The sequence below is a fragment of the Corapipo altera genome, unplaced genomic scaffold, assembly GCF_003945725.1.
Source record: "Corapipo altera isolate COAL_440 unplaced genomic scaffold, ASM394572v1 1, whole genome shotgun sequence".
In the NCBI taxonomy this organism is placed as follows: Eukaryota; Metazoa; Chordata; class Aves; order Passeriformes; family Pipridae; genus Corapipo; species Corapipo altera.
This window is the reverse complement of record NW_020884873.1, coordinates 36,869,476-36,884,656: the sequence shown is the minus strand read 5'-3', so window position 1 is coordinate 36,884,656 and position 15,181 is coordinate 36,869,476.

Sequence of the window (15,181 nt, the reverse complement as noted above, 5' to 3'; positions counted from 1 at the left end):
CTGCCCGAGGCCCGGTGGGACAGGCGGGACCACCGGCGGCTCTGCCGCGGCCCGAAGCAGCGACACCCGCCCCTAACACCCGCAGAACGTTCTGGAGCGCCCCCGCCCCCACCGGGATGGGGGGCGGGCGGTGGAAGCGAGGAAGGGGCGGGGACCGGCGAGGGCACGCGCAGGAGATGCAGAAGCCGAAAATTTTCCATCACTGCAGTGGTACCCCCGCCCCCATCCGGCGCGGCGCGTCATGCTCCCTCCCCGCTGCAGCCCGGCGGGGCGGAGCAGGAGCGGGCGGGATACGCTGCGGTGCCTTCTCGCGCAGCCCCGGGGCGCGGAGGGGCGGCGGGGTCGCACCTGCTTCCGCGGTTATCGGGATTTGAAATGACCTCGGAGCGCAGCTCGGGGCTCTCTGGGGCTGAGCTGCCTCCCGCCCTGCCCACCTGTCCTCGCAGGGCGCCCGTCTTTGTCCCGTGTGCGGGCGCGGCGGACCAGGCTTGGGGTGCCTGTGACCGTGACGGGTGGTAAAGGCGGCCCAGGAGTGCCAGGACACCGCGTTTTCCACCCTCTGAAAATCTGACTGCACAACGGGCAATTTGCCAAGGCTTCAGCACCCTGACGGGTTAAGGCGAAGGGCTGTGCCGCTACCCTTTCGCAACGCAATCACAGTGATATGTAAATAGCGCTGCTGCGGGGAAGGCAGGACACGCTCCCTTTCCAAGGGGAACGGTGGCTTTTGCAGTCGGTCCCATTCTCCGGATGTCAGCAGTTCTGTGAAATTACAGTTTATGTGACAGAGGTCAAGGTGACCTGTTTGTTGTGGGTTTTGCCAGTGTAGCAACAACCGGAATGACGTATTCTTAACGTTTTAAGGACTGTTTCATCCTTTTCAGGGCGAACACAGAGACTGGGTGCATAGTAAAGTGTCCCACGTGCGTCTGATAAATACAGCAACCATCTTCATAGATGTGATCTGGTTGCCGTAGACGGTACAGCTTATAAAAAAGTTAAAACTAGATTTTTTTAGCAAAGTAAAAGTTTTACTCTACAAGTGTTTGATTTTTTTTTTCTAGAACTGTCCTCATTTTATATGGAAAAAGATGATAAGGCTTTGTCCATCGTTTATGAGAAGAAAAATTGGTGAAATGCATTCAGGAAGAAAAATTGCTATTTTTCTAACGGCCCCATAATTGGAAGGTTCACTCTGCAACATGCTAGTGCAATCTGCACTGCTCCAGAACAGGGAGTCTTTAAAATTTTACCCATGCAGTCTGTTTGCTGGTTCAAATGATCTGCTTTTTCAAGTGGTTTTAAGTAATGCCTCGCTGATTGAATTATAATTTTCCTGACTTCGCAACTGCCAAGAATGTCCTTGGCAAAACATACATACAATGTGTTTCGTCCAATTTTGAAATGTATTTTGTAATCGAAATAATAAAAGTTAATATTCATCAGTTCCTCCCACCATAGTTTCAACGATTCATCTGTTTTCATTGTCATGCTTTTCTTTCTTTTTTTAGTGTTTTTGTGTTCTTTTTTCCTTTCCTTTGTTTTCATCCTCCTTATCCCTAAGTCACCCTCATTTTTATACCTTCCATTTGTTTGCTTTTTATTTTGTTCTTTTGTGTGCCTTCACTCTTTGGAAGCTTCCTTACAAAGTTTGAGGATTTAGGATAGTTAAGAATGAACTTTTTTACTTTTAATCTGGAGATTCTCTTTCTGCTTTATATGCTCATAAGATACCCCAGTACAGTTCTGGACACTAAAGACTACTAAAGAATATTTTTTTTAATACTGAAAAACAGGTTTCTGTGTTTTCTTTAATACATAGCTGTGAGTGATGTCTTGTTCTTAGTCAAGTTTCCCTTGCTGAAAGACTTTCTAATCACTTAGGGGGGCTTTATGCTTTCACAAGAAAACAAAACCAGACAAACAAAAAAAAAGTTATGCTGTTCTAAGGCTGTCATAAAACTATAAGTTATTTGTTAGGTGTTGTAAAAATGGAGTTGTGTTCAGTTACACAGGTAGAAATTAACTAGTTTTCAATATATTACATGGGAAGGTAATGGGGTTTTTGTAGCTGAAGAGCTGTCTTCTGAGTGCTTCTAAAGGTTGGTTTGGTTGGTTTGCAGTGGAGACTGCAATGTAGATTCACCCCTCCTGTAACATTGCCTGCCATTTTTCAGCCTGTGAATGGTTTCTTTTTAAATTTGATTAGTTGTTTTTATGTTTAGAAAAAGAAGAAGTACCTGGCAAGTGCCCATGTTTTTTCTTTGCTCATGTTTTAGCAAATAAAGGTCTTTATAATATGGGAGGTTCTTGTTTCATGCTATTTCTTCCAACATACATAAACAAACCTTGTGGGATACCATAGAACTATCTGTAGCACATGCCCAGTAGAGTCATTTATGTTTATGGTATGCATGGAAAAGTTTTGTGTACAGTAATACTGTCAAAGTCTAGTCCATCCACATGTTTTTTAGATGATACTTTCTAAATTGCCCAAAGGATATCTAATGAAATATGTAATATCTTATGTCAAAGCACTCTGTGCTAATAGCTACATAACATTCATTTTGTCTGTGCCTAGTATGAATAATATAAAAATCCCAGCAGAGTAAGGATCTGCATCAGATGAAATCATCAGTACTGTCAAGAGTCTGGGGAAGGATGGTAATGTACACCTGAGAACTGTATTGTGTCCTGAATGAAACCTCTGCACAGTGATCTCCTCTGCATGACAGATGTGGTCTGTCATGAGGAAGAGCTGGAAGTGCGGATGAGTGGGAAAAATGAGGATTCATGGTTTTGCTGTGTAGACTCAGTGATCCACAAAGATGCAGGCAGGGCTAATGGGTTCTACCATTCTTCCAACCAGTTTGGTTCATGATTCTTACCTCACATGGACTGCCTGTGGCATGCAATTAATGAAATCATGGGTACTGATTATATGTTTTCTTAAACAAAACTTCCACTGAAGCCAAGAAGTATTACAAGTGCATAAGGAATGAAGGATTGCATATCCTGCCTCTTGGGCTTTGTGATGGTGCATTGGAGTTACATATTAAACTTGGTTTAAGCCTTAATTTTTTCCCTCTGTGTTTATCCTAGTCTAGTTTCAGTTTTGCAACGTGAAAGCAACAAAATCACTATGTAAGAATATAAGCAGCAGCATTCTATCAAAAAATATTACATTCGATATAATTATAACTTGGATTTAAGGCAAAAATAGGGAGAGATTTTGAGTCTGAGTTTTAAAGCCATCTGATTATGCTGTTATACTGCAATAAACTCAAAACAGTGGGAGCTGCATGAGATATATAGTACTAATCATTTGCAAGAAATTGTCAGCCTTAAATGGACATTGTCAGCTGCTATAAAAATAACTTTTACTTTATATTTTGAACTCTGTAACATTTTTAGGGGTTTTAAAAATAGCATTTCTCACTAATCTTAGTTCATCTTTTCCACTCAACAGACACTGATTTTTTTTCTCCTGTGCGAAAGTCTTTAAGGCTGGGTTTTGGTTATTTTTTTTTAATAATACAAATCTAGAAAAGCTTTGGAAATGGTATTTGTTAATTAGCTGAAACTCTTGTAGTTTTCTATAAGCCCTCCCACATATTTTTGTTTAGATCCTTACAGGAATAAGAACTATTATTTTTGTTCTTTTACCATTTGCTAGTGGCACAGAGTACAATTTAAGATATGCATTTGGATTTCCAGAGATGTTATTGCCATAATTACAGCAGTCTGTACATCAGTATCACTTATTATGTCAGCAGATCTTTGAGGATATTGTTTGTCAACTAAACTTTGAAAAGTTGCTTGCATTTTTGTGGCTCCCTTAAAAATTGTGTAAATTTAAGAAATTAGGCTAAGTTCCCTAGGCAAGTCTCTATGCAAGAGCTATATTCAAAAGGGGATGAAACTGGAATAATTGTGTAGTTACCACAAGGTTTCTGTGCTTTACCAGTTAAAATAAGTGTGTGATGGGGCAAAAAGGGGCAAATTAGGCCAGGAGATCAACAGGCACTATACTTTGGTGGAAAACAAAGCCTCAGTGAACCAAGAAGATCAGCTCCTCACTAAGTATTTCTTACCAAAAAGTACCATGAAAACAGGTAGCAATAAAAATGTATTATAATTGGATCTCCATCTGTACATTTATGGGTGTAAGTTAGTACACATTATCCATTTTTTGGTAAAATTGCTGATATTCCTAAGCATTTTGAGGTCTGGAAGACTTAAGGACTGGATCCCATCTTGTGGTAGACAACCATTATCTGCTGAACTTAAAATTCTGCTTTTCATCTCCAGTACATAAAGCACAAGGATAGCTGTCTACAGTATCACAATGATCTGATACTTTGACAGTGGCCAATAGAGGATTCCTCTGTGGTAAAGGATGGGAAAGAGCATAGGACCATGTATGTTTTATGTAGTTGTATGTTCAAGCAATCTGATGTTTAGGATTTAGGATTTACAGAACCAAAGGTTGTATCCACATGTATGTGTTTAATAGTTTCTGTTACTCATCTGCATGAAATTGTTGAATCACTTCTGAACCTGTGTTTTATCATAAGCAGTGACAAAGCTTACTGAGGCATTTACAGAACCTTCTTCCATTTGTTAATTTTTTCCCCCAGACTTCTTTCTGATCAGTTCGAGATCTCTATATTTTACACACCTTTATTATACATTGTATGGTCATCTTTCTTGAAGCCAGGGAGACCTAGTCAATCTGACAGAAGTTTTTTTCTATCTTTGGTTCCCCTGGATTCCTATACTAGAGAAAATGGAGATTGTTCAAGACGTTATAGGTGCTTTCTCCTTTGCTAGACAATGAAATTTAGACCTGGAGTCTCTCATAAAGTAGCAGCAAGCAGATTTTACCTTGATATTTTTTGCTGTTGTTCTGTGTTCAGGCTGATCTATGTTTATCTGCATGTTCTGAGGAAGGACTTTTCCCTCAGCTCTTTCATTGAGTGTTTGCTGTAGGTCTGAGTATTCTGTCTGGTGTCCAGTGTAGAAAACTTGTAGCTGTTTATTTTTTATTTTGGAAAGATGTTTTTGAGTTGTAAATAATTACGAACCACATTTGTAAACTCATTGCTTGTGGGAAGAAAAATCACTCTCCTACCTTAGTGTGTATAGTTTTTAAGTGGGCAAAATGGACATCTTTAATTTAGTCAGAGAAATCTTCATGAATCAATTCCTGGAAAAATGAAGAATGGTTAAATAAACCAGTTTATACAGTCTTCCTTGTATGCAAAGAGAAGATTTGAAATAAAATAGTGAAAAAAATATTACATAAATTCAGTATAGTGGTAAGGCCTTTTTTGTTTATATACATACCAGAGAATTTGTGTGCTTATAAAGACATCGCCCCTCCTGTTTATCTCCTACGTGCAGAGTACTTTTACGGAATAAGCAGCTGCTGAGTCACACTTTCACTGAATGATTGACAACCCCTGTTTCTACTAAGAATTGGTAGACTTTCTCTCCTGCATATCAGGCGAGCAGTGTTACGCCCCTTACTTAGGAAATGAAAGCATGACAGAGCATTACAGCTGACTTCACTGAAAATGCTGTAAGCAGGGGAATGGAAATGTGTTTAGGCAGCCGTGTAAGGCAAATCAAAGTCTATCCACATGAAATTATTTATTGGCAGCAATGATTCGTTATTAAAGAAAATAATGTAGTAGTGTTCATTTCAATGTGCTGAACTATCAGTTTTGCAGTGCAGTTACTCAGAGCAAATTTTACCTGAATATATGAGTAGTAATAGATCTGAGAGAGACATCAAGCTCTCTGTTGGCAATGTTTCCTGAACAAAGAAAGATATGTACATAACTAGAGTGATTAAGTCTAAACCTAGATAATCTACAACTTATTATACCAATGTATAACCTATATTGAATAATTTGTGAGGCCAAAATAAATTATGAGAAGCTGTAAATGTTGCCTTCCTCTTCATAAATGTAGGAAGGTTTTATTATGGAACCGTAAATATGTTCAATAAATTTATTTCCTCCTTGAATATGATGTTTTAAATTGTTTTTTCCTTGAACATATTAGTACATGCTTGGATTGTGATAAGCAGAATCCAGTTTACATTTACAGAAATATCTGCAGCTGTTACTTTCTTTAGAATCCTCTAAGTAGTTAGTTTACATTGCTATTAGAACCATAATTATTCCATAAAGAGCACGGCTCTTCATGTTCCATTTAGCTTTTTTTTTGTTAAGTCTGTAATTATAATCTTTGAACAGAGATAGAAATTTACCTTTGACCAATAAAGATTTTACTGTCATTTGTTGTGTAAATGCACATAGTTTTGAAATTTATTGTACTCCTGTGGTATTCCATAAAAAGGTTTGTCAGTGCATTCAGCAGGGAAAGAGTGAGTGTATTTATTTGGTTGTTGCTGTGGAAGTGCTTATTACACCATTCTTCTGATGGACTTTTTCAGATTGAAAAAGATTATGGTATGAACTTCAGGTCATTTGGATTTTCTTGTAGCCCATGGGTACCTTGGTTTCCATAATACTGACTTCACTGTGTGGTAAAGTTACTCATCTGAATAGAGTCATATGGTCTTCATGTGCATGATTTTGTTCATGTGCTAAAGCTTTTGCAGAACTGAATGTGGTGGATTTCATGTCATTGTATTTTTGATGGAGTATATTGAAATAATGGCTCTGGAATTTGGTATGGGATTTTGTCATGCCATACAAAGAAACCTTATACTCTTTGTGGTATGACATCAAAAAATCACTATAAATTGTACAACTTATCTGAAGAATTTTAAAATGCAGACTGTTCTATAAATAACTAACATGTATAGAATACGTAACAATTTTTTTTTAGTTTAACTCATGATTGGCACACATGTGGAACAATATATATAGCTCACAACTACCTCAGATTAAGAAACACTGAAATTCTATATCATAAACTCTTGTTTTTATTCCACATACTGACATGAACACGTACGCTCACACATACAAGCTTAAGAAGGTGATATTGGCTACTGTTAATGAACAAGGAAGCTACAGGAGGGATAGGATCCCTTCACCAGAAATTTAACATAATTTAAAATACAATCAGGTTAAAAATTTTTAAGTAGATTCACTAATTAATGTTAAAATAGGTAATATATTTAAAAAGAGAGACATGGTTTTAATAGAACTTTAGAGTCAATTGTGGCTAATGAATGCTGTCATTATACACAATTTTTTCCTTTCTGTTCTGATTACCAAGTTGTTGTTACTGTCATGTTAGTTTACAGAACTCCTCAAGGTCATGATTTAGTTTGATATGATTTTCTAGTAAACAGTCTGAAATGGAAAAGTCTCACAAAGAAACAAAATTGTTGAGATAATAATATAAATTAAAATTTTGCTAGGGGATGAAAGAAACATAGGCTAATTATTATGTCAGTGTACTAGACATACCTGTCATTTATACTTTTTCCCAAAACTTTACATTCTTTATTTTCATATTGTTGGAATTGTATGTAACAAACACCATTTATTGTCAGATAGAACCTTGATGACCTTGACTGTGGCTGAAGTGATCTTAGAAAGCATAAAAATTTAGAAATTTTTTTCCTCTTACAGAAGATATATAGGACAGTCTCACAGTGAGAGAATAACTGACCTGGACAAAATCATGCAAACATGTAGAAAATTAATCAGAACTAATGGTGTTACTTTTCCACACCTCTCCTTTTAGTTCCCCTAAGTGCTGGCAAGTCATCTTTTGGTCTGTTTTTCTTTGTCTGCTTCACTTCTTTCTGCCTACCTCAGGTCCAGGACCCTTACTCCTCACATCAGATTGGCACATTGTAAAACCTTAATGACACAGAAAAACTGCTCTGTAGTTTTTTATTTTTATGCAAAGTTTTGAAATGAACCTACAGGAAGGCTTGATAAAAAAATTAAGAGAGAAGTGTAGGAAGGCTCATTAGGAGGAGTCACAGAGAGGCCAGAAAGTCATCAAGAGACCAGATCATCACTTTGTTCACTAAATTTCCATTGAGATCTTGTCGTGGCCCCTTACTGCAGTACTCCCTAGGCTGAGTTCTTTCCTGCATGTGTATAATTTTGTTGCCAGTCACTGATGAAAAATGATTGTACACCATGTTCCCAACATTGAAGGAGTGTAAGGCTCTCTATGACTAGCACAAATCCCCTTTGGGCTCATTTTTCATGTATTCCCGATGTCCCTAAAGGTCTTTAACAACCCATAATGGACCATGCCTCTGCATACCCCTTGTCCTGGCAGTCTTTTGCTGTTGTAACAAAATCCTTTCAAGCTATGGGAGGAAGCACAGGGTGGGCCCTGGGTACTGACTGGCTGTGAGCTAGTGCCAGTGTTAGGATATTGGCCCTTTGCTTGAGAATTGCTATAAGAAACTTCCCTCTGTAGGTAAATGAATGATGAAATCTGTGTTTGTACAAGCTGTAGCTACTCTGTCCAGCCTCCCCAGACTCCCACCCACAACCTGCCTGTTTAAGCTCAGGTCTGGACATTCCGTTCTTGCTTGTGTGGTGGTGTAGTGAGCTGTGTACAGCTCTGTCTCTTGCAGTCCAGGTTTGCTGGCTGCCTTCCTGGCTGGACCTTGAACTCACATGGTGGTCAGCCTTGACCCTGGTGCTTTCTTGCGGGAACGTCTGGCTGCACTTCCTGGATCAACCGTGGACCTGGTTCAATATCCATGTCTGGGTTTGTTGGTGAACTGTGACCCTACCACCACCCTGGCCCTGGTGGGCTGTGGGACTACCCTGTTGCTGGGAGTGCTGGTTGTCTCTCCCTGCCTGTCTTGGGGTTCACATAGGCTTCTAGTTCATCCTCCCTTGTGGCAAAATGTATGTTTTGTTTCTTGGCACTACCTAACTTCACCAACCAGCTTGGTAAGAGCACACCTCAGACTCAGCTTCTATATACATCTTCATAGTATACTAACATTTTTCACTCCTGGAAAGATGATACAACTTCATGCAATCTAGCTATATCTCTCACAATGACTTCAATACATGCAGCAGAAATAAATATTTTTCCAAAATATTACAGCTCTTCAAGATACCTTTTATTACTGTAGGGATTTTGTATTTACTTAATATTATGTTGCTTGTAGTCGAAGACCTTCACTAAGGATTTGGCCCCAAACCCCATAGTTATTAACAGGAAGGTGTGGGAGTCTCTCTGTATAGAGTCACTACAAGCTTTTGTGGGTAAACAAAATACTTTCTTACTCACCTAAAAAAAATAGTTCAAGTCTGAAACTCCAGCTGCTTATGGCAAAGATGATCTGGTATTAGATTATGATGATCTATTTTTGAATGCATACCTTAGTTAATAGGTTTCTATGTGAACATCTAAATCCAGCATTCAGGGAACAACCATTGCATTTTAAAGTATAGCATTTTAAAGTATAGGTTCATTCCTAACCAATATAAATCTACAAGCTAAAAGTATTGAAGAATAGTAAGGTCTTACATTAGTTTATGGAGTGCAAAACATGTCAGTACATTTATTGTAACATCTTCTCTCAAGGTTTTTTATTCCTTATTATTGAATGAATTAAACAGGGAGAATTCTACCCCAAAGAATTAACAGGACTATGCAAATACTTGTATTTTTTAAGCACATAGGGTTGTAGAACTTTACAACATTATCTTGTCAGGTTTCATGCTTCTGTACGCACAAATACATACACAAACACTACCATATGTTGATGATCATTGTTGTACAAGACTGCATAATTATTAAAAAAAATATTCCAGTGGTAGAAGTTACAAATATTCTTGTTTTTATGTGCCTGTAAAATGTATACAGCTGCAGTAACCAGTCTGTGATTATTTTAAACATTATGAGAACTCATATGACTGATTCAGCCTTTTATCTATCTGTGGATAATCATGTAGAAGCTAGGCACACAGGAATGCCGAACAGATAATATAATTGGTAGTGTAAATCTGAGTGGGTAGGCAGCTGGATTTTCTTCAGTCAGTTCGTCCTAGCCACTGTCTTTGAAGCTGTAATCCTTCTAAGCCAAGCACTGTCTTAGGTTCCAAACACACATAAATGCCATGATAAGAAGCTTGCTGCAGAAAGGTTGTGCTTCATTGGGATATTACTGCTCCCATAGCCAGACTGGCTGTGAAGTTTTCTCGCTTGTTTCAGTACAAAGTCAATGGCTTTTCAGGATAATTTTTATCAACCCAAGCTATTTTGCATCAAATGCATAAAGAAAGCTCACATCTTTCACCAGGTCAGCTCTGGACATAGTATCTTTCACTAAATTTGTGATCACAAGTTTCTGGTGACTGGTAACTGTTCTTGTACCTGGGCTGAGTTGGGATATGTGGTGTGTTCTGGGGTGCAAATGAAGAGAAGAGGAGAAGACACAGAGGATGATGGGAGCTGCTTTACTTTTGTTTATGATTTGACTTTATTCCGTGGGGCATGTACGTCCTGGAAATCAGTGGAGACAGCAGGTTCCTCACAGGCACACAGACGTTAGGATCAAGACCCTAGTTTGTATTTTTTCATGGCCAGTGTTGGGTAGAACATTTTAAAATTTTCATTCTGTTTAAATACTATAATACAAATATTACCTTCTTTAAAACTAGTGAAGCAGCAAGAGAGTGAAGGCTAATAAAAGTATTAGTTTTCTTCTGATAAATGCTGCTTATGCCAGGTGAGTTTAAAAGATATAGGGTAAGAACTATCAAACCTAAAATTGTTTGTTTCTACTAATTTTCATTAATTTCTACAATCAGATATTGTTAATACCATGCCTAAATATACAGGCAAATAACCTCAAATCTCCTGAGATGAGCTGACATAGAGTTTCACAATGACATGTGCATTCTTAAGTGTAGTATTTCACAGTTCTCCAGGTCTAAAAATAATAAAAAAATGTGGGTAGGAAGTGACATTCTTGCTTTTTTCATTTTATAAATCTATTTCCAATGGAAATGAAGCATTAAATAAGTAACCTTTGGTATTCCTATACTTCTTCCGATCTTCATGATGTTATATTTTTAAAAAAGATATTCTGTATTCCAGATGTAGTAAATACTTACTGTGAAATTTTAAATTTATTTGCGTTCTTCAAGTTGCACAGAGGCTTGGTCAACCAGTTAGTTATATATTAATTTTTGGTTGCTGTATATGCAAAATCTGAAATTCTAACTGTTGACTCTGTTTTGTCCTTCCTTTCTTCCTTCCTTCCTTCCTTCCTTCCTTCTTTCCTCCCTCCCTCCCTCCTTCCTTCCCTCCCTTCCTCCTTCCCTTCCTTCCCTCCCTCCCTCCTTTCCTCTCTTCTGTCTTTCCATCTGACTCTCAAATGTAGTATTCTTCATTGTATGTCTCACAGACTTTTGTTTCAATGCCTTTCTGATTTCAGTGCAAAGATAGCCATGCTTGAATGTTTAGCAAAATCATTTTGTAAAATTTATCCTTTGACAGTTGCAAAGCATGAAATTACTCTGATGGTGGTGTACTCTTGTTGGTGTAAGACAACAGTCCTACGAATGAGGTGCAGATGTTGACTAATACCAAACACAAGTGCAAGGCAGAGTCCATATTGAGGCAGATTCTCTGCTAATAGACTCTTATTGCCTGGAGCTGATCACAGAATTTATTCCAGACTATCTGTACAATCTTTCCTCTAAACTAAAAAGGCCAGATTATGACTTTCTGTGTGTATACACTTGTGAATGAAATCAGTGACAGAAATGTTATTTCTGTACAGGAGAAGTATTTGGCACAAGGCTTTACCTTCTTTTCTTCTGCCAGCTTTGACAATACCAGGAAATATGTTCCCAAGTAAAGAGATAATTCAGTTAAAAGCCCAGTTAGAATTTATCTAGATGAATTAAAAAAACAAGGGAACACCAAGCCCACCCTGGAGTCCAAAGAGCAGGTTCTGGTTAATTGGAAGCCTAAGGAGCCAGTCTCCTTCCTTTTGTGGGTGGTGGTAAAATAGTTACAATAATTAATCTGTTCGAACTCCATAGCTAAAATTCTTCTGTGGGAAAAACCATATCAAGGAAAAATATGACTTTGAAGAATGAGGTGAATATTTTATCCTAAAATGTTGTGTTTATGGAATAAATACTTATTTTGCTAAAGCTTGTTGATTCATTTTGTCATGAAGCAAGTTCTTATAACAGTGTTTAGTAACATATATAGTTGTCAGGCATTAACACACTCATGAATGTTGCGAACAATCATCTTGTTACTGTTTTTTCTTCTTTTTTTTTTTTTTAAATATTTCTATTCTTTCTTTTTTCTATTTTCTATTTTTTCTCACAGTTGGTGTAGAAGACATGTCGGTCTTTTTCTTTTTTTAAATTTAGAGGTAGTGATTTTTAGTTGGGGAGTATAGATTAACTTGAGCATACACTGAAAAAGAAGTCTCCAAATCTGCTGACATGTTTGTATTTTGCTTCTGGAGCAATTAAAAAGTTTTATTAAAGAAGTCACAGAAAACAGACAAAGTAGCTCTTAAAGTCAGCTAGTCCATCGTCTGTTCTAGAGGGATATCTAAGGATGCCTAAATCATTCTTGGTAGAGATTAGTCCAGTTCTCCCTTTGTTACAATTTACCTCCACTACTGTTTGTTTTCTCTGCAGTCACCTTTTACCATATCTGAAGACCATTATCATGTCTGCCCACAGTCTTCTCATTTGTAGGTGATGAGGAACCTGGTCCCTTCAATGTTGCCCAGGCTCAGGGAGCTCTACCTGCTTTCCTCTGTTCTGTCACCATTTGATTCCTGTCATACCTGGAAATGATGCTTTAAACTGAAAATAATACTCTGTCTAAACAGTCTTTCTATTGACCCTTTTTGAGGATATTTGCTTTTCTTGCAGCCTCGTGGCATTCCTGACGCACGTTCAGTCTGTGACCCATTGTGACCTCTGATCCCACTTGTAGAACTGCTACCCCAGTCATCCCCATCTTATATTTGTTCAGTCAGTTATTCCCAAGTGCTTTGGATTCGTCCTTAGTGAAACACATTCCATTTTTTTAATGACCACATGAATCTTACTCCGGTAATGCATCCTCTCTGTTTCTTCAGTTCATCCTTCTGAATTCAAATCCTGTGGTCTGCATAGGTCTTACAGCTTTTCCAAGCACTGCGTTCTTTGCAAAGTTGATATGAGTGCTATTAATTCCATTGTGCAAACCCATTACTGAAAATACTGAAAAGTGGCATATCTGGGATAAGTACTGTACAGTGTAACGGGTGTGGAATGTCCTGGTCAGTAACTCTTCATTCCTGCAGCTCACAGGATAGGCATGGTGTGAACAGAGGGTTATTCTACCGGTACATCACGACTTGAGAGAGTTTAAGTGAATTTGTGTAAAACCATCCAGATCTGGGGAGCTTTGAGCATCTTCTGCAACAGGCTGATGAGGGTCCTCATAAGTCCAAAGCCAAAAAGAGACAGTAGCTTGAAGCATCAACGACTCTTCTACAGAACCAGGGGAGTTATATTACCTATGGTCCCTCCCTCTTTATGTTCATGGATGTACAAATCAGTTTTGTGAAAAATTAAATTGAGTTTAGCCTAGTTTGTCTCTAAAAAAAAAAAAAGGGTGTTCTTAAGTATGGGAAGAAAGAGTTAGAAATATGAGCAGGAAGTAGAAATATTGTTGGAAGGGACAAACATTCAGGAACTAGAGCTATTGTGGTGCTCAGAGTAAACCATAATCTTTAAGTTTTCCTATTCACAGAAAATCTTGTTAATTTTCACTTTTGAAAGCATAATTTTTTTTTCCTGACTTAAGTGCTATAAATAGCATGTTTCATTAGGAAATCGTATTTTTCTCAAAAACTCCTGACAAGGATTTTTTTGCTTTCATTGCTGCTTCTCCATGAAAATAACCCACCAAATATATTTGGGTTTCACATAAGTTTTTCAAAATACTATGTATTTTAAACTAAATTTCTATTACAGTTATTTTTTTTAATAATTTCCAATAAACAGATATTTTATAAGAATGGTCTTTTGACAATATATTTTGTTGTGGAAACTGCTTTTCTTTCTTAGAGCTTCCCGTAAAATCTTTCCTTATCTAAACTCATGATAAAGATGAATTTGCTGTTCTTGCTAACAATGATTGCACTCTTTTCCAAGGCCATTTACAAGAAAATAAATAGTTGAAGCTGCATGTGCACTTACCCTTTCTGTCTTTAGTTCAGCATATGAGAAAGTAGAGATCTACAAGGAAACATTTTAAAATGTTTTGCCTGCTCATCAACCTTGTAATTAGCTGCAAAAATAATGCACACTTACACATAGCTCCTTTGTTTAGGCATGGCAAGGCAGGATTCCTGAGACCAAACTCAGATTTTTGCAAGGGCTCTTTATGAGTGCTTGCTTATTTAATGCAAGTAAAGTTACCAAATACCACCCCTTCTATGTATTACATGGTTTCTAAAGTATAGCCCTACATTTCCTTTGAAAGAAGTAAGGCATGGAAAAATTACATTAAAAAATAATGTGTCAATGAAGTAATTTTGCCTTAAGATATAAATGATTCAGAGGCTGATTCTTGCTGCTGTGTTACTCAGTAAGCAACAATATCGCCTGATATAAAGCAATGTTTTGCTTTATATTGATATTGCTCTTGACTGAGTGACACTGCATTGTATTAGAATAATAAAAACAGAATCAATCAATAGTATCTCAAACATTAGAATAATTAATAAGTGATTTTTGGCATAAAAAATATCCGGTTCTGGCACAGCCACAATTTGAATGAATTGACCTGGATTTAACTCAAGGTTTTCTCAATACAAGACTGAAAAAGAGCAAATGTAGTTACCAAATCAATGACATATGACCACAACTGAAACATATTTGATGGAAAAAGGAAATTGAGAAATCCAAGACAATAAGATAAGGCAGTGGTCTCTCCATGGTTTATTAAAGTTTGGAAATGTGTAACCTTTAAGAGACTAACTAGCCCCATAATTTTGCAACTCTCATTCAGAGCTGCTATTTTGCATTTCAAGCAGTATTGTTACTTGAAATGAAAAGTTGAAACTTAAATGGATATTTTCTCTTTTTTTACACTTTTTGATGTGTAAACAAAAGCTCAGACTTTTAGAAATTATTATTATTATTATTATTATTATTATTATTATTATTATTATTAT